Here is a 27,512-nt window from a genome sequence, read left to right as displayed (position 1 = left end):
TAGATTTGTTAATGACGCAGCTGATGGGATGCCTGAGCTGATCTCTATTTTGCTGTGATTTAAAATGTATTGAGATTTCCCACACAGACACACAACCTGCAATATACTTTTTCTCCTTTAAAAATATTTTTTAAGATCCTTCCACACTATGGTTCCTGTTTTATGGCACTGAGCCCAAAGCTCTTTCCTTTTTATTTTACTTGCTCCATCTTCGACCAAAACAGCAACAGCAAATGAGAACAGCTTCCTCTATTATAAACTCTGAAGTTGTTTTGTGTAACACACTTTCAAGCAGCATTCTCCTGGCTCAGTCCAATCCCGTGATTTACCATATACCTGCATTAAACAGCTACTGCACCCTAAACTATTCTCACCCCCCTCCCAAATCTGACTTTGCCCATTTTTCTCTAACTGCATGGGGCTAACATTGTGTAGCAGAGCTCCAGACTGCATGGGACCTCTAGCCCCACTGTGCAGATTCCCCATATCCTTCACCCAATGTGCACGATGTCACTGTGCCAAATCTTTTCTCTATCTGGGGTAAGTGCTTCGGAAAGGGTGGACAAGGCTTTGTTCTTCGAGGACTATTTGCATGGCCAAACTGCTTACACTAATACAATACTGTATAGCAGACTGCCTCAAGTTGTTTTTTTTTTTTTTAATTGATTGGTGCCTTTCCTTTTCCATGGCCCTTCTGTAAGGGCGAGCTCGCTGACAGAAGCATCAGTCTAACCTTAAGGGCTGAAACTCAAAAAATGCTGCAATAGATTTCTGGATCTCAATCACACAAGGCAGGCCAGGACATTTGTCTTCATAATTTGAAGATGGTTTACATCTCAGGGGGAGGAAAGAAAATAATGTGAGTCTATGTCGTATTTGTCCTGTTAGTCCTTACTCACAAACATTTCTTTATAACTCCCAGATGGACCCAGAATGAGCTCTGTAGCAGATCAAGGAAGGTGCGGGGAGACCAGCGTTCACATCAGCTGCCTCTCTCTTGTGATGATGTGCTTGTCACAGGAATAAAGATCATCTGTAAGGGGATTAATAAGTTATATAGCAGCAGCAGAAAAGTCATAAAAATAGGAGAGAAAAAATAAGCTATATTAATAACTTATCATAATCCGAATACATCATATTGTAAAATGATTGTGTGGAAGCTATTTTGGATTTCAGTGCATGCTACTACCACTGGGTATCATTTCCTACTGTGCTTCTTGCTTTCTTCATGAATAGAAGATGAGTATGGTACCAAGAAATAGCACAAAAGTATAGGAGTGGTAAGTCAGTAAGCAGTATGGTCACTAATATCCACACATACCTTGCCTTATGACAGTGGTTCCCAAACTGAGGTTCGTGAACCCCTGGAGTTCGCGAAATGTTACAGGGGGTTCTTGGGAAAAAATTCCCTAATGGTGGACAGAGCTGTCCCTCGGGACCCCGGACAGCACAGGGCCAGCATCCCGGAGCCCCTGGACTTCCAAGAGCTAAGCAGATCAAAGCAAACATACCTATCACACTGAGGAGATTTAAACTTCAAGACTCATAAGAAATGGAAAGGGAGGTGGATATTTTTGCTGTTTTTAAAATTAAATAGGCAGCTCGTATTGTTTTTAAAATTATTATGAAAAACAAGGTTAAGCTTTGTTGTAACATGCGTTGTTTGCCTGAACTGCACAAGACCTGAATGCTTGTGTAGGAGGAACTCTTTGAGTTGGCTTCTTAAATACCTTCATGCTGTTTCACATCTGATACTCCTTGATGAAACATAGGAGCCTTGTCTTATAACAGGCTTATTCAAAGTGATACAAGCTATGAAAGTGAGATCTTGGAAGAATGTTGCTGTTTTCATAATGTAATAACAATACTGTACTGATAAATAATTAATAATAAATAGTGTGTAATAAGCATCTCATAAAAACAAATTTTATATTTCCAAGATCACTGCTTTTATCATTTATACTCAGGTAAAGGAGAAAATCCCATTTTAAATATTCATTTTTTAGGAGGGGCTTCATGAGACTTGACATTTTAGTGAAAGGGGTTCACAGGCTGTTAAAGTTTGGGAACCACTGCCTTAAGAACTAACACTAGTCTGAAGAAACCCATTCAGATGAAGGTCTATGAATGATGTCACTGTATTGTGACACAATACACAATACACAGTTGTGACACTGGCTTGTGTAGTGTATGTGTGTGATGAGGGTGTGGGGAGTACAGAGCTACACGTGGAGCCTAAATGATCTTCATTTCTGTACCGTGAGGTTTGTAGCCCAGAGAATCTGGCTGTGGGCTCTTCACATTCTTTCTTTCCAGCACGTGGTCCTATCATGGAACAAAAGCCACTGGCAGTGCTGCTCAAAGCAACCAGAAAGCTGGTGTAACCAGCTGCCCAGGATTCCCTGACTATAAAGGGGCTCAGGTGATGTAGTGCCTGTGTGGCAGCGGTATGCAACTACAGCTGGTCGGGAATTTGCTGACATGTTTTTCATCAGAAAAATGCCAATTTGTAGAAGCTGACGATGAACTTCCTGCTTTGAAAACATTTTGGACATAAAAATACGTTTTGACAATTTTGAAACGTCTAATGTTTTTTGCAATGAAAAAAGTTCCTTTTTTTTCTGTGAAAATTACTTTTTGGTTCAAAATTAAAATGAACTGAGAATTACATTTTTTTAAAAAAAAAATCTAAAGGTCAAAAATAAAACAAAGCTGCAATGTTTCAAAAATTATTATTATTTTGGATTTTCAGTTCATGAAAATGTGAGGGTTTGACTCTTTGTCTCAAGTTGGGTCATGAAAATTGTTTTGAAAGATGGAAAATTCTCCTGGGATAGGAAAACCATTTACCATCCAGCTCTACATGCTATCACCCTTCCAGCTGCAGGAACAGGGGGGTGTCAAGGAAAAAAGGGGTGAGTTCAGACTGCTGCTGTGTTCTGCTGATTCCTGTCTGCCAGGATTGCCCCTTGAGGCGGTTGCAACCAAATGCAATTCAGAGTGAACGGATGGGATATAAAGGTAGCATTAAGCCATCAGCGTCACCACAATTGTGCCAAAGTCAGAACCAATACAGCTGAGTATCTGACCCCATATTCTTTTAAAACTGCCAGATATAGTAGGTAATTGAAGCAATGTGCTTGCCCTTTTGCCCAGTTGTCTCATGTACATCTTGAAGTCAATCATTTGAATGAATGTATGTATTTACCATTAAAACTGAAGCAAAGGTCCATCAGGAGTGGAACCCAGTTAATCACAAAGCTGAATCTTCTTTAGAATAGACTCCAGTAAAAACAAAGTGTAATATCTTTCTCTGATTCCAGGATTTCAATAACATGATGAGTACATGTCATAAATATAAAGGGAAGGGTAAACCCCTTAAAAATCCCTCCTGGCCAGAGGAAAAATCCTCTCACCTGTAAAGGGTTAAGAAGTTAACGGTAACCTCACTGGCACCTGACCAAAATGACCAATGAGGAAACAAGATACTTTCAAAAGCTGGGAGGAGGGAGAGAAAAAAAGTGGCCTGTCCCAAAGTCAAAGAAACAGGTTCAATCCTTCTTAGGCTTGGCCAGTTATTACAGACGATTTGTACCGCAATACAGCCAAATCATCGCCCCACTGACAGACCTAACCAAAAAGAAACAGCCAAATGCCGTTCAGTGGACCAAAAAGTGTCAGAAGGCCTTTAACAAGCTTAAAGCGACACTCATGTCTCACCCTGTACTAAGGGCCCCAGACTTTGACAAACCGTTCCTAGTAACCACAGATGCGTCCGAGCGTGGTGTGGGAGCAGTTTTAATGCAGAAAGGACCTGATCAAGAATTCCACCCTGTAGTGTTTCTCAGCAAAAAACTGTCTGAGAGGGAAAGCAACTGGTCAGTCAGTGAAAAAGAATGTTATGCCATTGTCTACGCTCTGGAAAAGCTACGCCCATATGTTTTGGGACGGCGTTTCCACCTGCAAACCGACCATGCTGCACTACAGTGGCTTCATACTACCTTGGGAAATAACAAAAACTTATTCGGTGGAGTTTAGCTCTCCAAGATTTTGATTTCGATATCCAACACATCTCAGGAGCTTCTAACAAAGTGGCTGATGCATGAAAGTTTCTCCCATGAAAGTTTCCCAGAATCAACTGTTTAAAATCGTCCTTGAGATGTGGAAAATATTGTTAGTCTTTATGTACTTGGTAGTATATTCAGAGGTGCATGTGTCTTATTAACTCTGTTTTTCCTAGAGCTCCAGGAAGAAATCCCAGCCAGCGTTTCACCCTAGCTGAGATTTGGGGGGGCGTGTCATAAATATAAAGGGAAGGGTAAACCTCTTTAAAATCCCTCCTGGCCAGAGGAAAAATCCTCTCACCTGTAAAGGGTTAAGAAGCTAAAGGTAACCTCGCTGGCACCTGACCAAAATGACCAATGAGGAGACAAGATACTTTCAAAAGCTGGGAGGAGGGAGAGAAACAAAGGGTTTGGGGCTGTCTGTATGCTGCTTTTGCCGGGGATAGAACAGGAATGGAATCTTAGAACTTTAGTAAGTAATCTAGCTAGGTATGGGTTAGATTATGATTTCTTTAAATGGCTGAGAAAAGAACTGTGCTGAATAGAATGACTATTCCTGTCTGTGTGTCTTTTTTGTAACTTAAGTTTTGCCTAGAGGAATTCTCTATGTTTTGAATCTAATTACCCTGTAAGGTATCTACCATCCTGATTTTACAGAGGTGATTCCTTTACTTCTATTAAAAGTCTTCTTGTAAGAAAACTGAATGCTTTTTCATTGTTCTCAGATCCAAGGGTTTGGGTCTGTGGTCTCCTATGCAAATTGGTGAGGATTTTTACCAAACCTTTCCCAGAAAGTGGGGTGCAAGGGTTGGGAGGATTTTGGGGGGAAAGACGTGTCCAAACTACGTTTCCCAGTAAACCCAGTTAGAGTTTGGTGGTCGCAGTGGAGATCCAGGGACAAAGGATAAAATTAATTTGTACCTTGGGGAAGTTTTAACCTAAGCTGGTGAAAGTAAGCTTAGGAGGTTTTCATGCAGGTCCCCACATCTGTACCCTAGAGTTCAGAGTGGGGGAGGAACCTTGACAGTACACATGAGAAACAAATCAGTCTGATCAGTATTTGTTCTCCTAATGAGATGATCCCATTTCACTGGGAGTGAAACCTTTAACCTATTAAACTGAAAAATTATCAAATTTTCATGAGTTTTAAAAGCTCCGAGACGCAGGTTGACAGGTGTAACTGAATATGTCCTGAAATCTTTTACTCAACTGTACCTAAAACATATAGAAAGTTTTTTTTATGCCAATAATCTAAGTACTTTCTGTGCTGCATATATCTTGCAGAAATATACTAAAGGGTTTGAGTATGTTTTTTACATTAATATCTATGAAAAGGGCTTTTGGCTCAAAGTCACAAAACAGCATCCAGAGTACAAAATGATTTTATAAAAACAAAACCAATCTATTTATCTATGAGCAATTATTTCAGTGGCAATTAAATGAAAAAGAAATGGGGAAAATCAATATGAAATTTGTGAAAGAGCATGTGAGTGGAGGAAACACGACAACATTTATGGTTTTTCACTTCTAAACAAAGTATGAGTGCATTGTTTTATCAATATTAGGGCCAACTTTATTAGGGCACAATCCTATGGAAAGCAATCCTTATTAAGGAGGCAGGACTGGACCTTAAATTAATTGTCAAAAGGCCTACACTATGAACTGGCATGGTGAAAGGAAAGAATAAATTAACAGGAAGACTTTTCCCAAGATAAGATTTTCTAATACCAGATCTCTGTTCAACCATCAAAGGCAATTCTAATATATCCCCTATTAAAAGAGACAATTGACAGATCAGAAAGTGCAAATGGTGATCACAACACTCACCATTAAATTCAACCAGCTGGCACCTTAGCTAATTAGTGTAGAAAGCCAAATTAATGAAATATATTGGCACATGATATTTGTAGTGGAAGCTGCTACCTAAGGTACAATTAGAAACTGGTTCATTTTCGTAGTCTGGCTTTAGAGCAAAAATCACAGACTACAGTGCATAATTTGTATAAAATTAATGTCTGAGCAAATATGTTCATCGCATTGTCAGAAAATTCAGTCTTAGATGAATGCTGCGACTCAGTTCCATTAACTGCCTGCCTATGTTAACAGAACATTAACAACAGAGCTGATAGTAGTAATTATTATTCTTAATCATGTTTATTGCGGTAGTGCCTATTAGCCAGCCAAGAATAGGGGTCTGCTGTGCAAGGCCTGTAGAAGGCCAGGGTAGCAGACAATCTCTGCCCTGAAGAGCTGACAGTCTAAATAGACAAGACAGACACAGTGTCGGGGAAGGGGTAGAGCACAATTGCAGAGTGAACAATGTGATGATGGCAAATGGCATGTTAATGCCTCATTTTTTTTAGTCCATCTACTTAGGAAGGGCTCAGCTAAAGGAAAGAAAAGTGAAGGGAGAGGGGACACTGCAGGGACCAGGTGAGATGGGCAGAGAATGATATAAGAGGCGTGTATAAGAGGAGTGATGCTGAGATGAAGAGACTGTGAAGGAGGGAGCGGGTCAGTGCAAACAGCCAATCAGTACAGGGCCGAGAAAGTTCAGTCAAAACTGTCATAAGTTCTATGAATGCCCAGATGTCCCTGCTGTGGCTGCTTCTGCATGGAGTCACACTACATTGTGTTGATGAGTTCACACTATAATGTACTGATGAGCATTTCATTCACAAAGAGGATGTAGCTGTAACCTCGTGAAGACAAAATAAACAAGTTGAGTTCTCTGGGTATAATGAAGCAATGGACCATGGATTCACATTCTTCTTGAAGCAGCAGGAAAGGTCTGCTGACAAGATATTTTGGAACAACTTGCTACTAGGAAGGAAGTATGAGTGGGTGGCTGAGAAGTAGCTCATACTCATATGACACACACCCTTTGTGAATGCGTTAGAAGTCTGTGATGTAGAATATAAAGGGTGTAAACATGTATCTTAGTAGCGTAGGATACACCAGGAGCCCTACTTTTATCTTCTGGTTTCATACATGTTTATCTTTGCTTTAGCTGTACTCCTCTAACATCTGCTAATGGGGTGGTTCAGTATCCTGTCCATAAACACTGTGAACAATGGGAGAATGACCCACTAAATTCTTTGACAGAGTTGGATATCCCATCACATGGTATATATATTTTGACCTATATTTGAAAATCAGTCAAACTTAGAACTTGAAGAGAAAAAGGGTATATTAGTTGCCATGTCATTGAATGGGAATTTATTAATATAACTATAAATAATGTTTGCTTTGAGAGGAGAATACAACCCCAAATCAAGATGCACCCTAGTGAAATGGATGGAAAGAACGTAAAGTATTTTCAGAACTCCCCAAATTGATTTACAAAAGAGTTAATATATTGGATGTTCACTGTTCTGCCTGAATAATATACCATACCCATACTCACACTGGACAAAAACCTGGCCCCACTGAAATCAATGGCAAAATTCCTATTGACTTCAGTGGGGCCAAGATTTCACCCATTGAATAGTACCTTAATCCATAAGAAGCCCTATTTACTTCAGTGGGCATATTCTTGCAGTAAAGTACTATCCATTGTGAACACAAGTATCAGAATATGGCCCATGATTTGGTCAAGAATTAAAATGTCAAAACTATTCTGTTTTTTTTTTAAATGAAATAAACTCTCTAAAATTCCTCAGGTTCTCACCTGGCATTAATTAGTCATTGCATTGATGAAGTTGAAAACTATCCATTCTTCTCTTAACATTAGATACTCCCACACCCTTCCTTCCCCAAGGAATTTTAAATGTGAGTCCATGGTAGTCAAATACTACAGGCATCTAAGAATAAGCTAAAGTCAAAGCTTCAAGCACATGCAAAAGCTAAATATAGCTTTTATGAAGGTTTGATAAAATGGGATACATTCCAAATTAACAGCAAACAACAACAAAAGAACATGCAGAAATAAATCTTTTGTTTCAAAAAGGAAGCAATCCAATCAGAAGATACCGGGGCTCATGGGTGATGCTTTTACTAGTAGTGCAAACTTGGCTTTTTTTTCAGTGGGAAACACTTAGAAAGCCTTGGACAAGTCTGCCCATTATTGTTTTTTGAGAGGCTTTTAAACAAATGGAGGAGGGAGTGATCTGCTGTTATGAGACATACAGTAAGTGAACTAATGACCCACACCTATAGGGAACATATAGTATTCACTTGCACTTAGGTTCACCTAGAATAACAAATGATAAGAATAAAACTGCAACCAACAACATAAAAAACAATTCTGGTTCTTCTCCCACCTCCTCAGCAATGCAATAATGTCTCAGTAATGGTGAGATAAAAGGGAGTTTTTTAAACCATAGGGAGCTTAAATTCATCACACAACCATACTGTGTCTGAGTTCAGAGACCTGTTGGTAACCTCTCAGTTCCATTATCTAAGAACTAGTAACTCAAGTTAAAACCTGCAATGTACCTCCCTCTGTTCTCTCACCTTTTCTTGGCCTGGAGTTTAATAGCGTGTGTGTGTGGCCTGGAGTTTAATATTTTGTGTGTATGTGTATGTGTGTGTGTGAGAGAGAGAGAGAGAATGCAACATATGGTCACATCCAAATGAATAATCAAAGTCAACAGTAACATAGTTATGTATAGTCCAGATCTGGATAAATCTGAATCAATTTTCAAACTCTATTTTATTTTGATTTCCTTTTCAAAGACAACAGGACTGAAGATATTTGCTGCATTTTGCTGTAGGATTCACAAATATATGAATTAATAAGGTTTGAGGGTATAGCACGAAACATGGTTGACAATAGTGCGATGTTAAATGGATTGCAGAACTAAGGATATTACTAACTTACTTCTTCATGGATTATAAGGCCAGAAGAGAGCACTGCGATCATCTAATCTGACCTCCTATATAACACAGGTCATAGGACTTCCCTGAATTAATTCCCATTTGAATATTTCGGGTAAGTACTTAGCACATTCAAATATCTATTTTAGGTACTTATCTGGCCCCCACCCTCCTAGCATCTGACCACCTCGCAGTCTTGAATGATTTATCCTTACAAGTATCATTTTACAGATGGGGAGCTGAGGCACAGAAAGGCTAACATCTAGATCCACAAAGGGCTTTAGTTTGGTGCCTAAGTCCAGACTGAAGGGAGGTACCTTTCTCTGCTAGCAATCCACAGCCAGGAAACCCTCTCCTGGAGCCAGGCAGTTTAGGCACCTGAGCTGTTTCTTGTTGGAATGTTACAGGCCTGCCTCACTCTGCACATAAAATGTCCGAAGGAGAGAAAGCCAACCTTGTAACTTAGGAAAGTCACCTGGGATTCAGGAGACCCAGGTTCAGTTCCCCACATCCCCCCAACACACACACTAGGCTACAGGGTCCCTCTCTCCCCCGGAGCACCCGAATGATTCTTTAAGTATAGTACTTAATCAAAAGTAGAACAGCTTTAACAGCATAGATCAAGGAAGCCTCACTTTGGATATTCCAGAGGTCAACAATTAGTGCACTATCCTGAGAAACTGGAGACCCCTGTTTGGATCCCTTCTACCTCTCGGGCAGATGGAGGTATTCAGCCTGGGTCTTCTATGTGCCAGATGTTTGAAAGGAATGCAATCTGGCCTCTGGGCACACCTACCGAAGCATGCCCGCTATGTCAGATAGATGGTCCTCCACTGCCCTTGCCCCAGTTTGTGGATCACTCTGGGGCTAAAGTAGGAAATAGGCATCTGGAGGAAAAGAAAGAAACATAGGTGGCTAGAGAACTTTTACACTGGAAATTTAGGCACTGAGTGAATTTAGGCACCTACAGGGTTGAGCAGATGCTGAACAGGGGTTTTGTGGATCACAGTGGTTCCCAAAACTGGGACTTTGGTGCCTAAGTACCTTTGTGAGTCTGTGCCTCAATGCCTTGTTCACAGTCATTCAAGAAGTCTGTGATGACGCAGAGAACTGAACCTGGGTCTCCCATGACCTAGGCTCATGCCCTAACCACTCAATTATACTTCCTCATATAAATACATTCAGAAACCCCAGAATCCCCTAATACCACAGAATATCTGCTACACAGATTACACATTCACAAAGAAGTGGATCATTACTATTTTAGTAATAATAATACTTTGCACTTAATTTCATGGTGCTGTGCAAACTTCAACTAACAGATATGGAGTAAATAAGTACAATGGCTTGGATCTTACTATCTCACAAAAGGGACCCAAGGAGAGGAAATCTCCCCTTCTGGATTACCTTGCTTACAGGGAGGGGGCCAGGTTTACCCCACTACAGAATGGCCCATATGCCTGCCCAGAAACCAGGCAGATCCCAGGGGATCCATGGGAAGCCAGAGCTGTCTGCATAGAGTTCCTGTGTCTGCATAGCTGCTCTGGCTCCCAGTGGGCTTTCCACAATAGTCCCTTGTGGCAGCTTCCCTAGGGCCTTGGCTGGTGTAGCCTCTAGCCCCTTCTTGTCCCAGAACGCTCACTCTGACCGTCAGATGACTCTGTCTGGAGGAGGAGGAGGCTGACTCCTTCTCCCCTTCTCTGCAGGCAAAGAGTGTCTCTGAGGGGGGCCAGGGGTAATAATTCCATCCAGTGCTGCCCCTGTTTTTGTACAGGAGTGAAGGCAAGGAGCTTAAGTCACTTGTCGAAGCTCACAGATAGGGTCAGTATCAGAGGGATGAATAAAATTCAGGAGTTCCTGGTACCTATTTTTGTTCAGAGACCACAAGGCAGCTTGTATCTCTTCAACACACTTGACAATTTGGATTTACAGTGCTCTATTTTTATGAAATCTGTTTCCCTTGCCTTTTTTGGCCATATTCTCTACAATCTCTTTTTTAAATAATGAAAAATAATAATACTGTGCTCGTTTTGCTTAGGGTAGACTACAGATGCTTATTTTGGCTGTACTATGTAATAAAACAAAAGTAAAATAAGAAGTATTATGTCGTACTTTATATCACCATTTATCTTAGGATCTCATGCTCCTTTACTGACATTATTAGTGAGTTAAGTCAACCAACAGGCTTGTGAGGGTACGTATTACTTTTACTATTTTAAAGATGGGTAAACCGAGGATGGTATTGTTAAAGCAAAAACTGTCAATATTGCCACTAATTTGGGGTGCATCTATTTTTATATCACAAATTGAGACATGCGCAGACTAATTTTCAGGAAGCGCTCGGCACCTGTGGTTCCCATTAACTTCAACTGGAGTTGTGGGTCTTCAGCACCTCTGAAAAACATCAAGCCTTAGATGTTGTAACTTAGGTATGAAAACACAGTGGGATTTAAATCCGTGACCACATATCAAAATTTTGGCTCAGGTCTCCTGTCTCTCTGTCTTGTGACTGAAACAAAAAATAACAGGCAGATCTATCCATGCACAGTAATATAATTACCAAGATGGTACATCAATACTAGCTTTTGACCCTAAGTTTAATGCATGCTTACTGTATGATACTAGGCTTGCTTTATGGGGGAACTTCACTTTACATGCTGGGAAATAATTCAATGCATGATCTCACCATTAACGTTTTTTTTCTTTATTTCCCATCAGGCGCAGCTCAATAAAGCAGAATAACATTTAATAAAAAGCCTTTTCCCCCTAAAATGCACGATTTACTTTTTTTATAACCAAATGCGCCTCATGCAACGTAACATATTAAGTTGCTACTCATATTTTTCTCTTCATTTCTTGGTTCAGAGACAAGGATCTGTGCAAGTTGGGATGTTTTGTTTTGTTTTAATGTGAAAATTGTTTCATTTGTATCATATGTTGCTCTGTGGCCCAGAAGTTTATTTTTTTTTAAACACAAAGGCTGTTTTTATTTTGTTTATATTGATTTGGACTATTCATTACTGCTCGTTGTTCTTATCTGCTGGTTTAGTTTGTGTCATGAGCTGTATTGTTCATGCTGTATGAGTAACATATGACTGCAAAACACAAATGAGTAAGACTATCCCAGGGAGCAAAGTTTGAAGTAAATGAATATGGATGCAAGAAATGGTAGGTATACAGATTTTGGGGGGCACAGGGGGGGAGAACATATTGAAAAAATACCAGTTTAGGACCAACTTCTGCCCTGGAATATGCATTGTAAAAGGAACCACACATTCTACTTACATATGCATTCAGGAGTGCAGTTTGGCCCTTAGATTTTGTGAAATGCTATCTTTGAGTGAAAAACTGAAATGTTTATCCTTGACTAGTGAAAATCCATAGCAACCATGGAAGACGAATAATCTACTAATTGGTGTCAGGTTGCTACTTCAAGGCTGTTTCCACTTTCTCACAGGCTAACTACTAGGAAAGAGGCTTCCTTCTTATATATATATGTGGAATGACTGTTATTCTCTACACATTCTATATATGCCCATGTTACTAACTTTCCAGTTAAGAAATCAGCATTGAACTGGTTCTTGAATCCAGCGGATTCTACTAGACACATTTTCAAAGGCCTATGAAATGGGTGAGCTACACAAAATGCAGGTTCCTCTACAAAATCCCACATTTATGTCCATACATGCGTTTTCTTATGCACAAATCAGGCAGCTGCATATTGCAGCTACACCTTTTGTCTGTGCAGTTACCTGGTTAACGCATGAGAATGGAAGATTTTTGTGGACATAACCAGTGGGGGGTCCATTTCAAGTGGCTACCTGTTGGACAGGTGTTTGAAAATTTGGCTCTAACAATGACTTGTGGGCTCATGACAGTGAATTAATACTGAAATTAGTGATGATGAGCCAGATTGCTTTGTAAAATAAAATCCAGCTACCCAAACCTTCATATATCTCTCAACTTAAACTGCTTTGGAGATGAGAAAACATTTGGTTAACTTTCTTTTTTCATACTGCTATACAGGGACGGACTGAGGTTATATGGGGCCATCAAAAAATATTAAAGCATGGTCTCTCACATGGTCATGCATTTGTTCTGGTTTCTTCCATTTTCATTGCACTCAGCCCCTACCTCTGGAAGGAGGACTTTCTCCCCCTCTCATTCTTCAGGTGCTGGTAATGTGACTATCATCAAACAAAGAGGGGAGCTCTCCCATACTAACCACATGCCATGGTAGAATGATGGGGAATGCAAATGTTATGCCCTGACAGTCAGCATAAAGTTTGTGTTTGCTGCTGAACTGTTTCTGTAAATAGCTGAACTGAAATAATGACTAAATGAAGAAATCTGAGGAAATTAGACTCCTGCCTGGTGTGATACCTGACAGCCAGAAGGAAAGGCTGTCCCTATCATGTCACACTCTTTTGAACTGCCTGAAATCTAGACAGTAGGAGCTCTGGGTGCCTTCAAACATAGGAATCAGCAAATTAAACATTTTGAATAAATTAAACCTTGTTTTGATAGCTAAGCCCACACACTTTAGGCTTCCTGTATTTAATGTGTCATTTCCTGTTTGGTCAGCAAGTTGCATTACACAATGTATTTAAGTTCCAGAAGTGTGATTTGTCACTGTCATTAGGACCTTAGCTTGAAAACTTAACAAAAACTAAAATTGAACTTGGAACTGACAGCCAATGTTCAACGGGCTTCTTCTTCTTTTTTTATTGTGGTATATCTTTTTACAATGTAACGTTTTGATTTATCTGGAAACACAGCTCACTCTGTAGTCAATAGGTTCGACACATTCTTGCAACATATAATCATTTAGACCTTATAATTTGGCATTTGGCTTTTCACAGGTGAATCAGTTTGGTTGGTTCATTTCCCTAATGGGACAGAGGGAAGGCCATGATCTTTGTCTGGATGAGGTTGTCAGTCAGACTGAGAGAGCAGAATGTTTATGATGTACCTAATAACTGCTCCTAGGATGAAGAAGAGATCCAGTGTGTGCCATGTGACTGTGTGAGTCTGGAGGTGGTTTGGATAAAATCCATGTTTAGCATGTGGGAAAGGAAATGCTAGGCTACGCTTGGTATTGCCTGTATGGAAACTGAGCTCACCAAAAGCAATGAACTGGAGGCATTCCAGTGCTGTGTTATTAAAAAGGCCCTTTAGATTCTCTAGCAAACCATCAGAATCTTTGTCTAAAGATCTGTAAACCACTAGGAGACCCAGGTTCCTCTTGAGCTCTGTCTTGCAAATCAAACTGGGACCCTGGCTTCTTTCTGTTCTTTTTTGCCTTGTTGATGAAACTTTCTTGGTTTGTGATGTATTGTGTCCACAGGCAATAGCTGGGGTAGAATACAGCTGAAGTGGTGGCAAACCAAGTCTTGTGAAGCAAAGTCAGTCTGGTACAAAATAAGATTATGAATGATGCTGATTTTGGTGTTAGCTGACCTTGACTTCATCAGCAAGAGACTAAGACTGTTGTACTCTTCTGCCCTAATTCCTAGTGTTGGGACGAGAGAGACTTCTAGGTGTTTCCCTTAGCCACTTTGTTCTGTGATCATATAATTGCTAACAAACTAAGTGAGAATGGACTGGGTCTAGAATTGAATAGGATGGTAGTCCTCAAAGAGCAACTGGTGCTACAGGAAGTGGCATTAGTGGTACAGTGATGGCACTATTCCCCCTGAGTTATAAATTAACCATCAGACTAGGTGATCACAGTGATCCCTTCTGGCCTTATCATCTAGGATTATGAGGTTCAGAAGCATGGTTCTGGCTATCTGTAGTTGGAAAAGGTCCAATCACTTTGTAAGGGTAGGGTTGTTTTGTTTCCTGACGAGATGCCAAGTAGGATAATATTACAACATGCCCATCTAATTTTCCCTTTCAGTTTCAGTTGACTAAGGCACTCTTTAATTTCTGTCCTAAACTGATGTCTGCTGTTTCTGTATGATGTTCCACCATTGCTGTGGTTCACCCAAGAGGTGGTTGATTTCAGAAGTTGATGTAGTGACCCCTTTGTATCATTTATAGGTAAATCTTTCCGGATGTAAACTGCTATAATAATATTATTTATCTATGTGAAGTTGAGGGAGTGGTAAAAGATGGTTTGATACAATTTTTCCACACCCCCAGTCCTGGCAAGAGGCAAAAAGAATGTTAGCTGGGGGCCAAAATGCCTCCCAGTGACTTGTAGAGGCTTCAGAATCCCCCAAAAATCCATTATGAGAAAACAGGTGGAGACAGGTTGCATAGGACTGACTTTGCACCACCAGAAGACTCTCCTGTGTCAGTGAATATTTGGTTGATCCTTTAGGACAGAATAGGCAGGGACCAAGTGTTGAGCACATAGTTATATTATTAAAAATACTTCTTTAAAACTAATTTCCTTCTTTATACAGTACGGTGGGTGTTTTGGCACTATCTATCGACAGAATCGGGTAACAATTCTTGCAATGTGCTCAGCTCTTTGGTTCCCACCTAACCGTGTGTGATATAACCTTGTGTGACTTGAGGCGCTGCAAAATTAAATGGAATCAGTGTCTTTTGAACCTTTCTAGCCACTACCAATTCACATGGTGAAAGTAAACCAAGCCCTATAGAAACAACACAGATGGAAGTGATGCTAATAGTACAATGTCAGCAGTATCCACAGATTGACAGAGCTAGTTCTGTTGCCAGATGCACAGAATGTTGCACTACTTGTTCCTTATAAACTAGGCTTGATGGAGTATGTCAATGTCAAATTCCTCGCTGATTTACACACGAGCATACACAGACATGCACCCTTACAGACACTCATGGTCCTGTGATCTATATCAACCATACCATCTGCTTTCTGCTTTTCATGTGGTAGCTAACTAACTATCCTACTGTGCACAAGTATCGCTGAGTACATGCTGTGGAAGGAAATAGCAGTTTTTCCCTACCCCATTTGGTGTTATAAAATGGGTTCTTTAATATTTGCCATCTATGCACATATAATATTCCACATGAAGTTTTGAAATTTGTTTTTCATTTGCATTTATTCCCTTGGCCAGTGCATCTGATTCACAGACCCAGAAAACAAACAGCTTTTACTCCATGCCTAATGGAAAACTGTCCTGCTTCTAACACACAGTGCATCTATCATGATTTGCCCATGAAACAAACATAAAATAGTGCTTTGTGGATAGGTAACAGGACATAAAATGAAGGTGATTTTTAATTATTTTTTTAAATAGCCACACTCGATTCGTGAGTCTATTGAAATGTCTTCATCATACTTCAGAATTAACCATGAGTGCAAAATGTCTCAAGAAGGATTTGCTGCTTGAGGGGGCAGAAAGCTGACATTGCTATAGCCTGTGCCTAAAGTCTGTTTCTGACCCATTTCATTGTCTGGCACCTGTCGTTATAACAATCTCTCCAAAAGATCTACGGAAATTACACTTACCCTCTGGTAACTAGGTAACATAATCTCCCGGAGGCTAGCTAATTGCAGCCCATGATAACCTCACATACAGCAACTGTTAAATTTTTCATTTCTTTCATATTATTATGGATCAGTGGAGAGATATTGATTTGATTCATTAACTGATTCCCAGTCTGTTCCAAGGTTAATGATTACATGTATCTCAATTACATCCTTAACAGGTTATACTGTATGATTTGTTTCAACTGCATTGTACATTGCGTATCTTCCACACCTGAAAGCCTTCTTAGCACTTGATGATTTAATAAACCCTTTTTTCCATTACACAGAACATGCCTGGAAGGTACAAGTGCATTTGGGACAGCAGCAAAATGAAAGCTTTTCCTAAATTCTTTGAAAAGCATGTGCAAGATGCCTTCTGTATAACAGTCTATAAAGGACAGATAAACCTGAAAAAAATCTCACAGTACCTAAGATATTTGAAGACAATTCTAAAGATATTGGGTGTGATGACTGAGTCTCTCAGGGTACTTTTTATCTGTCAATTACATTTTAGGCTTCTTTGTTTTACTTGGTTGAAAATTATTTCACAAATGTTGGGTAAGTGTATGTCATTTTAATTTCTCTATAAGAATGAACTGTGATATTTTACTCGTAAAGCAGCCATTCCACTCTTTTGAGAATTGGTGTAGAATCGTATTGGATTAACTAAGGCTACAACCCATCATGTGCCAGCAATGCCCCTCTGCCATGTACATTGGTCAAACTGGACAGTCTCTACGTAAAAGAATAAATGGACACAAATCAGACGTCAAGAATTATAACATTCAGAAACCAGTGGGAGAACACTTCAATCTCTCTGGTCACTCGATTACAGACCTAAAAATGGCAATACTTCAACAAAAAAACTTCAAAAACAGACTCCAACGAGAGACTGCTGAATTGGAATTAATTTGCAAACTGGATACAATTAACTTAGGCTTGAATAGAGACTGGGAGTGGATGGGTCATTTCACAAAGTAAAACTATTTCCCCATGTTTATCCCCCCCATCCCCCACTGTTCCTCAGATGTTCTTGTCAACTGCTGGAAATGGCCCACCTTGATTATCACTACAAAAGGTTCCCCCTCACCCCCCGCTCTCCTGCTGGTAATAGCTCACCTAAGTGATCACTCTGGTTACAGTGAGTATGGTAAAACCCATTGTTTCATGTTCTCTATGTATATAAATCTCCCCACTGTATTTTCCATTGAATGCATCCGATGAAGTGAGCTGTAGCTCACGAAAGGTTATGCTCAAATAAATTTGTTAGTCTCTAAGGTGCCACAAGTACTTCTTTTCTTTTTTGCGAACCCTATTAACAGTTGGTCTTACTTCTCACAGTCTCACAAACTGATAGAAGTTTCATTCCTTCTTCACATGCTACCTCTGCTAAACTTTTATCATTACAATTTTATTTTACTTGTAGTAGTGCTGAGGAGTCCCATGAAACTGAGTTCCCATTGTGCTTGGCTCTGTTCACATAGTAAGAGACCACTCCTTCCCTGAAAAGCTTACCATCTTAATAGAGAGAAACAGGAGGAGGGGAAAGAGGCAGTACAAGGTGGAGTGACTTAGTCAGTGTCACACAATAAGGCCATGACAGACCAGGGAATAAAACTCAAATTTTCTGAGTTTTAGACCAATATCCTATCCATTAGACAACAGAGCTCCTCATACTTGTTATACCTATGATTTTGCTGTTGTTTCATTCTAAACAAACCATTCCTTTAGATGTTGTTTATTTGAATACACCACTGAATCAATAAAATATTAGGTGAGAGGAGAGTTTTTTCCTGCATGATTTAGGATTTTTTTAAAAATTAAATAATACTTTACTCTCCTATAGTAGTTAGTCATCTGAGAATCTCAAAGTGCAAACATTAGTCATAACACATTTGTGAAGTGGATAACTATCATTATGCCCATTTGAAGATGGGTAAAACAAGACACAGAAAGTTTGAGTTTAGCACCCCAGGTTACAAATCAAACCAATGACAGAGCTAGAAATGAAATCCAGAACTCCTGACTCCCAGTCCCCTGCTCTGACCAGTAGACTACACCGTGTCTAATAGTAGCTTGTATTCGGCAAACACAGAGACCATTCTTCTCTTTCATCTCTCTCTAACTCCCTTACTTTGGAACCCCAAGATACTGTAGTTTAGTTTAGAAAGTAGGAAGCCAAATGAGTATAGTCATGAGGAAAGACTTCAGTTATACAATCCATTAAATAAAACAATAGAGCTTGCAGCTGAGCTATTAAAAAGAGTAGAGCAATTTTTATTTCAATGGCTACATTTTATTTCCTCTTCTGAGTGATTGTTAACAAAGGGCTGCTGAAAGGACTGGATAAAAAGTAGACGTCAGATGCAGGATCCATGAGTTGAACAACATTATTAGATACAATTTCATAACATCTAGTTGCTTTTCTGCTACTAGAAATCATGTCCTTTTGTCAACTTGTGGTCACATCAGCACTTCTGTTGATATAATTTGCTCCAGCTGCAGAGCATAGCTGGCCTGCAAATCAAGAACTAGAATAGGGACAGTCAGGAATAACTCAATGGGTTGGATAATGTGCAAATCACTACACATCTTGCTATTAGTATAGTTTATTTTCTCTCAGAATATTTGGAACATGAAAAATTTATCTTTAGCAAAACAGCCGATCTGACACTTTGCTGAGAGCAGAACTGGCTGGCTAGCTTATTGTAACACCCCTCCCCCCAGCCCCATACATACACAACACTCTATAATCATTTAAGTGGGATTATCATATCAAACCCCTTCATTATCTTTCATTGAATTGAGACCAAACACCTAATTTCATATATTGTTTGAGGTATCCCAACAAAATTGCTTGCAGCCCTCTATACTCACTGTTCAGTTCAAATGTGTAAAAGGCTATTTTCTATTCTCCACTTCATCTGCTCTATTTACCCCTTCCTACCCTCTGCCTGAAATCAATAGAATAAGTAATAGTCCATCCTCATATAGTAATAGGATCCTTTAAACTTCAGTCTTCTAGCCAGATGGGAACCTGGTTTGAAATGAAATGTAGCACATCCAGTGGGGCTTAGAATGAATGAACAGTGTACAAAGATTGAAAGAGAGTTACTTTCTGGTTAATTTAAGCCAGATCCATTTTCTCTCTTTACTCTAATAGGTACCATCCAGAAGCAAAATGAAATTAATATGACTTATTTCATTTTAATCTAAATTGTATTACATACAAAGCCACCACTAAGTTTGACAAAGAAAAAATTCCTAAGTAGCAAATCAAACTCTGAGTTCACCTTGAGATCAAAAAGAGCTTCATATACCAACAAACAAGAAAAGAAAAATAATAGAAAATGTGGTACCCATATGAACAAAAGTGGCTAATCATGTGTGGAAATGCTGCAGATAGCTTGTTGTTCACCAGTACACGTAAAGTGCATATCCCCTTTTTACAAGACGGAAGTTTTTCAGTGCCAGGCACAATGAGAACTGCAAAGGTCCTGTGAAGAGGGGAAAAAAGGTACATTTTTCATTCAAGTTAGGCGATTAAGCTAGCTTAAGTCAGATGAAAACCTCACTTAACACTATTGTAGACACAGTTTAACATCTCCATCTTGGTTTTTAGGAGCTCAAATTATAACCTCCTTAGGCTATAACTCAATTTGCTAATTTGTGTGAAACCGACAAACTGTCTTGTCTTCACTAGGATTTTAACTCAAGTAAAGAGCACACTGTTTTTAAGTGAAGACAAGGTCCAAGTCTGTATTGGTGTTAATAGGTTTCTCAATTAAACTAAGATAGTTGGATTTAAAAAAAAAAACCCACCTTTATTTTTAGTCTAGACAGGATCTCAACCTGTAAAATTCACTGTCACAACAGTTCATAAAGTCATGTACCATGGCTGGATTTAAAACAAGATTGAATAACTTTATGGTAAATAATAACATCTAAAGTTGAACATGCTAAGATAAAGCAACCTCTTTTTCCAAGGTGTAAAAGGGTCAGAAAAGATTTCACTTCTCCCTTTTCCCCAGACAGCATTTCATAACTAGGTAGGTGTATTACAGGAGTTTTTCCTCTTTCCTCTAGTCACTGCCAAAGATAGGATCTTATGGACCAGTGGTCTGATCCAGTATGGCAAACCTTACATTTCCTGTTTACAAACTCCTGGCTAACTGAATGTTTTGAGTTTTTGTGGGCTGGGTGTGCAGTGGATGAAATGTACTATCACAGCAACAGTCTTTCACTGCAAAGTAATAATGATTTCAGATCTTACCACTCAATCAGAAACTTGGACTCAGCACTACCTGGTTATTGCAGATCAAAATTTGTGAGTGACTGCACAGTTTAAATTGCTGAAAGATAAAAACAGAACCAAAAAATGTAAATGTTGCCCTTTATGTAAAGTGAATGATAGCACTAACTTGCAGCCATCTGCTCTCCCCAGCTCTTGATTCTTTGGTCCCCAAATGCCTCCTCTTTCTCCGCAACTCTGCAAATCACCATGGTTCAGAGATGAACTGCCTTCAAACCTGAAGAAGAGCAATGTGTAAGCTTAAAAGCTTTTCTCCCTCACCAACAGAAGTTGGTCCAATAAAAGATATGACCTCACCCACCTTGTATCTCTAATGGAGCATTAAGACACTGGCCTGGAACAATGGTGACACAAAAACTGCTCTGAATCATATCAATAGCAACACAAGGAATTCTCACAAACACGGACTGCTGCCAAGGGGGAAAACTAAATTAATTTTCTTCTCAGCTGCCACAAACGCAGGAAGATCAAGTCTTCACAACTATTTTGACTAGTCAACTAGCTAATCAACTGCCTTGAGCTAACCTGTGTCAAAGAGGTCTTGTCCTATTTTGATGACAAGATCAAGCAAATATGGGAAAATCTCAAACATTCCACTTCTCTGGCACTAATAGAGGTCTGGTCTACACTTAAAAATTAGGTTGATGTAGCTATGGTACTCAGGGGTGTGAAAAATCTACTCCCCTGAGTGTCATCACTATGCCGAACTAACTCCCGGTATAGACATGGCTAGGTTGATGGAAGAATGCTTCTGTCAACCTAGCTATGGTCGCTTGGGAAAGTGATGTTCCTACAGCAATGGGGAGACCCCTTTCGGTTACTGTAGGCTGCATCTATATAGGGTGACACTGACAGAGCTATGGAGCTGTAGCAATGCTATTATAGTCCCGTTTTGTATACATGGCCTCAATTCACACAAACTAAATGAAGTGCTGGAGGTGATGAGGCAGATCTGGAACACCATCAGTGAAATAGATTTCTAGCCCTAGCAGCTAGTCAAAACCTGTGAGCAATGCTTGGGACATTTACTGCCCTACATCTCCTTCAAATAAGGCAATATACCAAAGATCTTGAAATAGGTAATTAAAAGATCATTCCTTAAGAAACCATCCCTTAATGTCATTGGTCTTGCCAACTACCATGCTGTGTCAAATTTCCATTTTCAAGACAAGTTCACAGAGTTAATGTTGGTAACCAAATTCCCAATATCATTTGTCTGCTGGCATAACACTAGACCTCTAAACCCAGGACATGATGTAAATATGCCTCTGGTGACACTAATGGCTGACCTCCTTATAGCCATGGACCAAGGACAAGCTTCCTTGCTTAAACTATCATCCTCTTGGTAGTGCTACTGAATGTATGCAGTTGTCTTTAGCCCCACCAATCACAGCATGCTGCTGTATCACATACACCTAGCAGGTGGATCCTGTGACACTAAGTTTGGCTTCATTCATTTCTCTAGGACAAGTACCTGACCATTCTAATGAGCAATCACTTTTCTTCCACAAGAGCACTCATAATCATACGTAGAAAACTGATTGGATCTGTCTTGTATCCTCTCATTTTCAACATGAAAAGGAAGCCTTCTTCTTTCAGCAGATGCAGGGAAGTCCATCATTCACATGTCACAATGCATGTGGATAAAGAGCAATTGAGGCAAGATGGAAGTGCCAGGAGATCAGCCTTATCATTTAATGATGACATCTGCACACCAATCATTAAAGCAGTGATCCAATTTCAAAAGACATTTGTTTTGCCAAGCTCTAAACCCTACATTTCCCCTCAGAGAAGGATATTAAAACCAATAATTCTAGGGCCAGGAGCCAATCTTTAAGGCTCTGAAAGCTTAATTAGGCAATCAGGATAAATCCAGGCCTAATCATCTTCAGAGTTTGATGTAAGACCCACCTCTTAATCAAGGCTTTCCCACCATGAGAGGGGTAAAGAGCACTTGACTCTCATGGACAGATGAAAATAGGGTAGAAAGTAGAAAAACAGAGTGTGGAAGAAGAGAGAAAAATAAAGGAAGAGAAAAAGCATGAAAAATATCTCAAAGTTAATAGTACAGTCTGCTACAGAAAAATCTTTTTGTGGTCCTAAATTATTGCTTCACATCTATTTGCAATGCTTACTGGTTTTATAATTACCTAGAGAAACAGACCAATATATATCCAATTAAATACAGACACTAAGCTGAGAAATAGACATTCATGATCAAACAATATTCTTAGGATCTTTTGCTTCAGCCACAGAGTTCCACAGACACAGTGGATCTGGTCCAATTTTGCGGTGACAGCAGCATCTGAGGAACCTGCAGAGAAGGTGCTCCCTAGGTAATCCTTATACCGCCCCACATAATGGCATTTGGCAAAAGTCATAGTCAGGAGAAGGGAAAAGCAAGGATGAATCTAGTGGATCTCTTGCTACACATATTCATCAGCCATCGTTCTCTGTAGAACTGGAATATAGGAGAAGACATAGGACTATAGAAGTGCATGATTTAGATGGTAGTATGCCTTCCTTCACTAACCTCTGATGAACCCTGTTCCAGAGCCCGGCTGCTTAGGCTTGGGAGATGACCTTTATAAGTTTTTATGTAACAATTCCAATCCTTTTAGATTCTATACTTGATTAGAATTTTGAGACATATGATCAGGTTGGGGAGGTAGTTCATGAAACTGCCTTTCTCAAAATCAGACAGTATATAATTTGTGAAGTGCCTTTCAAACAGGGATCTATTACTTCCATTCTGCTTTTATGGCATTTGTTCATGTACAGAATGAGCCCATGCTTTATCATCCTTAAACCAGGAATTGGTTTTAGTAGTCAGCAAAACGTACAAGGCTTGCCCTAAATGATAGTGCAAACACACATGATTTTCAGTCCTCCAAATTGCTAAGTCTATGTCAACTCTAAAATGATTATCTATTATCTTCAATTTGGTCTGTGTCTAGACAGGGAATGGTAACCAAAGTATGTTTTTTCCATAGTTTGCTCTTTGTTTCTGAGCAGGAAACATATTTTCCCTATGCAGCTGGAATGAAAAAGACCCTGTTTTTGAAAACGTTTCTCCTTTTAGTTCAGAATGGCATGTCTTCAGTTAGCACCAAGCCAGGCTAGTGAAGGTATATTGATTTAGAAGGTCACTTAACAATATGGCTTCTAGAAAGCGGAGCTTGAAATTGAAGCATATGACAAATATATACAAAACATCTTTTGGAACAATGAATGAGCTACTGCTGGGGTTCAGTTCTATTAGGTGTTAAACCTGTGGTGTGAAGGTAAGTTCATGTTTTTCCATCACACCAGATTCAAAAGAATCTTAATACGAAAGATGAGAATGAAATTATTGCCAGTGAGTGAGCTGTCCTACTAGTGTAGGAAATGCTTTGGTGGGGGCAAGTCTTTCCTGCTAAAGATAATGTTCTGTTAAAAAAGGCAGTATTTTATACATTTTAATTTTACTGCATTTCCTTTCTTCTTCCTCTAAGCTCATAATATTCCACTAGAGAGGTCGGCGAACCACAAGGATATGTTGGGGGAGGAAACAGCTCTACTGGGACATTTTTGAGGTGCAAAAAAAGTTAGCTAGAATGCTTCACAAAACTCTTTGGGCTAATCATAGATGTAAGTCTGGAAGAATCCCATTCAAAAAGGAACTTGGAATGTTTTGTTATTCCATCATCTGTTTTGTCTGGTTTAAATAGCTTATCGGATTGCTCTCTCTTTGTTTTATTTTGCATAAGGATCTGTTTAGTTAGGATATTGCAAGCAAAGCACAGTAGCACAAACAAAGCACTAGAAGGAAAATCTCAAAATTGTGTGATTTTACAAAGGAAAGAAAATAATTTTACAAAAAGAAAAGGAGTACTTGTGGCACCTTAGAGACTAACCAATTTATTTGAGCATGAGCTTTCGTGAGCTACAGCTCACTTCATTGGATGCATACCGCGGAAACTGCAGCAGACTTTATATACACACAGAGATCATGAAACAATACCTCCTCCCACCCCACTGTCCTGCTGGTAATAGCTTATCTAAAGTGATCATCAAGTTGGGCCATTTCCAGCACAAATCCAGGTTTTCTCATCCTCCACCCCCCCACACACAAACTCACTCTCCTGCTGGTAATAGCCCATCCAAAGTGACAACTCTCTACACAATGTGCATGATAATCAAGGTGGGCCATTTCCTGCACAAATCCAGGTTCTCTCACCCCCTCACCCCCCTCCAAAAAACACACACACAAACTCACTATCCTGCAGGTAATAGCTCATCCAAAGTGACCACTCTCCCTACAGTGTGCATGATAAGCAAGGGGGGCCATTTCCTGCACAAATCCAGGTTTTCTCACCCACCCACCCCCATACACACACAAACTCACTCTCCTGCTGGCAATAGCTCATCCAAACTGACCACTCTCCAAGTTTAAATCCAAGTTTAACCAGAACGTCTGGGGGGGGGGTAGGAAAAAACAAGGGGAAATAGGCTACCTTGCATAATGACTTAGCCACTCCCACTCTCTATTTAAGCCTAAAATAATAGTATCCAATTTGCAAATGAATTCCAATTCAGCAGTTTCTCGCTGGAGTCTGGATTTGAAGTTTTTTTTGTTTTAAGATAGCGACCTTCATGTCTGTGATTGCGTGACCAGAGAGATTGAAGTGTTCTCCCACTGGTTTATGACTGGTTTATGATCTGGAGGATGGTGTGGATTGCACTCTCAGCAAATTTGTGGATGATACTAAACTGGGAGGAGTGGTAGATACGCTGGAGGGGAGGGATAGGATACAGAAGGACCTAGACAAATTGGGGGATTGGGCCAAAAGAACTCTGATGAGGTTCAATAAGGATAAGTGCAGGGTCCTGCACTTAGGATGGAAGAACCCAATGCACAGCTACAGACTAGGGACCGAATGGCTAGGCAGCAGTTCTGCGGAAAAGGACCTAGGGATGACAGTGGACGAGAAGCTGGATATGAGTCAGCAGTGTGCCCTTGTTGCCAAGAAGGCCAATGGCATTTTGGGATGTATAAGTAGGGGCATAGCGAGCAGATCGAGGGACGTGATCGTTCCCCTCTATTCGACATTGGTGAGGCCTCATCTGGAGTACTGTGTCCAGTTTTGGGCCCCACACTACAAGAAGGATGTGGATAAATTGGAGAGAGTCCAGCGAAGGGCAACAAAAATGATTAGGGGTCTGGAACACATGACTTATGAGGAGAGGCTGAGGGAGCTGGGATTGTTTAGCCTGCAGAAGAGAAGAATGAGGGGGGATTTGATAGCTGCTTTCAACTACCTGAAAGGGGGTTCCAAAGAGGATGGCTCTAGACTGTTCTCAATGGTAGCAGATGACAGAACGAGGAGTAATGGTCTCAAGTTGCAGTGGGGGAGGTTTAGATTGGATATTAGGAAAAACTTTTTCTCTAAGAGGGTGGTGAAACACTGGAATGCATTACCTAGGGAGGTGGTAGAATCTCCTTCCTTAGAGGTTTTTAAGGTCAGGCTTGACAAAGCCCTGGCTGGGATGATTTAACTGGGAATTGGTCCTGCTTCGAGCAGGGGGTTGGACTAGATGACCTTCTGGGATCCCTTCCAACCCTGATATTCTATGATTCGATGATTCTATGTTATAATTCTTGACATCTGATTTGTGTCCATTTATTCTTTTACGTAGAGACTGTCCAGTTTGACCAATGTAAATGGCAGAGGGGCATTGCTGGCACATGATGGCATATATCACATTGGTGGATGTGCGGGTGAATGAGCCTCTGATAGTGTGGCTGATGTTATTAGGCCCTGTGATGGTGTCCCCTGAATAGATATGTGGGCACAGTTGGCAACGGGCTTTGTTGCAAGGATAAGTTCCTGGGTTAGTGGTTCTGTTGTGTGGTATGTGGTTGTTGGTGAGTATTTGCTTCAGGTTGCGGGGCTGTCTGTAGGCAAGGACTGGCCTGTTTCCCAAGACAGAGATCTTGTAGGATCTGTCAAGCTTTCTTACAACTACAATACCCACCTGCGGAAGTGAAGAAACAGATTGATAGAGCCAGAAGAGTTCCCAGAAGTTACCTACTACAGGACAGGCCTAATAAAGAAAATAACAGAACGCCACTAGCCATCACCTTCAGCCCCCAACTAAAACCCCTCCAACGCATTATTAAGGATCTACAACCTATCCTAAAGGATGACCCAACACTCTCACAAATCTTGGGAGACAGGCCAGTCCTTGCCTACAGACAGCCCTTTCTCTACGTAAAAGAATAAATGGACACAAATCAGATGTCAAGAATAACATTCATAAACCAGTCGGAGAACACTTCAATCTCTCTGGTCACGCAATCACAGACATGAAGGTCGCTATCTTAAAACAAAAAAACTTCAAATCCAGACTCCAGCGAGAAACTGCTGAATTGGAATTCATTTGCAAATTGGATACTATTATTTTAGGCTTAAATAGAGAGTGGGAGTGGCTAAGTCATTACACAAGGTAGCCTATTTCCCCTTGTTTTTTCCTACCCCCCCCCCAGACGTTCTGGTTAAACTTGGATTTAAACTTGGAGAGTGGTCACTTTGGATGAGCTATTACCAGCAGGAGAGTGAGTTTGTGTGTGGGGGGGGGTGGAGGGTGAGAAAACCTGGATTTGTGCTGGAAATGGCCCAACTTGATGATCACTTTAGATAAGCTATTACCAGCAGGACAGTGGGGTGGGAGGAGGTATTGTTTCATGATCTCTGTGTGTATATAAAGTCTGCTGCAGTTTCCGCGGTATGCATCCGATGAAGTGAGCTGTAGCTCACGAAAGCTCATGCTCAAATAAATTGGTTAGTCTCTAAGGTGCCACAAGTAC

The sequence above is a fragment of the Lepidochelys olivacea genome (assembly GCF_965140295.1).
Source record: "Lepidochelys olivacea isolate rLepOli2 genome assembly, chromosome: 5".
Lineage (NCBI taxonomy): Eukaryota > Metazoa > Chordata > Testudines > Cheloniidae > Lepidochelys > Lepidochelys olivacea.
The sequence above is the reverse complement of the archived record's forward strand: the minus strand, read 5'-3'. Positions refer to the sequence as shown.